Source organism: Alosa alosa, chromosome 5 (assembly GCF_017589495.1).
Source record: "Alosa alosa isolate M-15738 ecotype Scorff River chromosome 5, AALO_Geno_1.1, whole genome shotgun sequence".
NCBI lineage: Eukaryota > Metazoa > Chordata > Actinopteri > Clupeiformes > Clupeidae > Alosa > Alosa alosa.
The window spans coordinates 38574-40962 of NC_063193.1; positions in this window are offsets into that span (position 1 = coordinate 38574).

A 2389-nucleotide genomic window follows, 5' to 3' on the forward strand; every position below is an offset into this window, starting at 1 on the left:
GGGTGGGAGGTTGTGCTTAGTTGGCCATCGTATGTGTATGCACACAGTGCAGGGGCATGGGACGAAGAGACTCCAGAAGACTTTCACAGTTTTCTAGGATTGAGCATTGGCATGGGGCTACACTTCCTTCCCTAATATCCATTGCTACTGGGGAACCAAGTCTCTGAAGGGATCAGGGAGCGTTGACCAAATGATAAATACATATTGCGTACACTTTTTCTCCATTGACATTGCCGTTGTCAGTAGTTTCTTATTATTTCAAGTTTGGCAATGCTGAATCTGGTGTTGAACCTAGGTTTGGTAGCTACAGCCAGAAAGACTTCACAACAGCTGGCAGGCATTTCCGTCAAAATTTCAGCCTCGCCTTCAGCTGCTCCAACTTCTAATCTGTCGTCTTTTCATCAAGTACATATTCCTGTACAGCAGGAGCCAAAGAAAAATGGTTGGCTTTGTTATAAAAAATAACACTAGTAGCTTGTATGGCCCGGAGTGTAGCGGTAGGTGACGTTTTTTTGGTAAACAAAATTGCTGTCAGGAGGCTGACTGACATTCTACAGGAGGGGATGCGTTTCGTTATGAGTCATAGGTCTTCTGTGTTCAACCTTCAGGATCCCCACCCCACCTTTCCCTATCCTCCTCTTTGTGTGTGTGTGTGTGTGAGTTTGTGTATACATGTGTTTATTCTCAACAGGCTTGTTCTATGTAATCCACTTTCAAATGTTTTAGAACACATTGATTTTTGAGTGATGTTGAAGTTGATTGTATTCCTAGCTTTTCATAAGTAATAATACATTTTATAGATGTATATAATTTTCATATTATACTGATTTATATAAGGAAGTTGTATCTGTTGAATCAAATGTATTTTATGTCTATTCGAAATGATCTTCAATAACTATACAGTATACTTACTACACAGTATACTTACTTCCCGTATATTGTTATAATTTTAATACACATGATCTTCAGCAAGTGCCTCAGAAAAGTTGTGCTTTTCGTAGCCATATTCAAATCTATTAGCCCCTGAAGCTGCCCTGAAGCCGCTCATATCTCAGCAAGCAATGCTCAAGAAATTTGGTGACCTTACTTACTAGGGATGTCTGTTAACCTGTGCAGCTAGAGATTTCTACAAAATTTCAAACTATTTGTACTTACATACTACTCATTATCTCAAGTTCTACATGCAGCACAATGATCATTCAGGGCTTAAATTGAAGACAAATGGGTCAAGATATAAATTCACCAGGGACAAGGTAAATCAACCGAACCAGCTAACCAGAGGTTAGCATAGGCTACTATCCATTATCGTATATATCATAAATAACTGAAGTTGAAGTGAAAGCAATTCACGTTTATTGAGCCCCATTGAGTTGATCTTTCTTGTGATGTGTAGTTTGCCTCATTGTGTAGGCCTATTCATGTTTGCAGCTTCACTTACATTTAACGGTTTCATTTAGGCTTTCCCTTGTTGAGAGCAAATGAGTTTTAAATCATATAATAATTAAACTTGGTTTGTCAAAGTTGCTCTGGAGTCAGTGTAGTCCCTTGTAATAGAATTGACATACTGTATGTTCACTAGTTCGCCCGTCGGCATGATTGCTATACTGAGTGAATAAGCTAAGCGCGTGTTTGGCATGGTAGCTGGCCGTGGTCATGGAATGGCTGAAGCGGAGATCGCGATAGAGCGATAGCCGCTTGCACCCCCCAATGTAAGGAAGATGCTATCAGTGAAATGGAGGAGTAAGGGGAGGAGGAGGGATAATTTTGCGAGCGCCGCGGCATGTGACGTATGGATAAGGAGGCCGGCTTAAATAGCCTGGCGGCGGAAGACAGGTGATTAATTGCTGTTAATCATCCCTAAGGGCTCCTCCCGAACTTTGTTTAGAAAACATCATTAAGTCACTTTGGAAGAAAAGTGTCTGCTAAATGAATACATGGAAATGTTTTAACTTTCTGAGGTGGGCAGGGGGCCATTTTCATGACTGTGTCCAGGGGCCAAGTGGCTCATAATCATTGGCCGGGATTATTTCACTTCCCTATCCCAGAACCCCCACACTTTTAAAAAGCTTGATACGCCCCTGCTGGGGTCTGCCATACAAGGCAAGATCCAAGGTGCACGCTGTGTAAGGAAGCCCCTGAGACAGTCCAACAAATAACAGCATGATGCAAGACGCTGGCAGGGAAGGCATACATGGAGTACCATAATCAGGTGGCTAGGATAGTATATAGGAACATCTGTGCTGACTGTGCCATGCTGTACAACCCCCCCCCCCTTTCTTCCCTACTCTCTTTCTCTCAACTCTCCCTCTCGCCCATTCTCACTGTGAATACCACTGATCACTTCTTGACATTAACCACATTGATTTCAAGTAATACTAACCCATCCTAC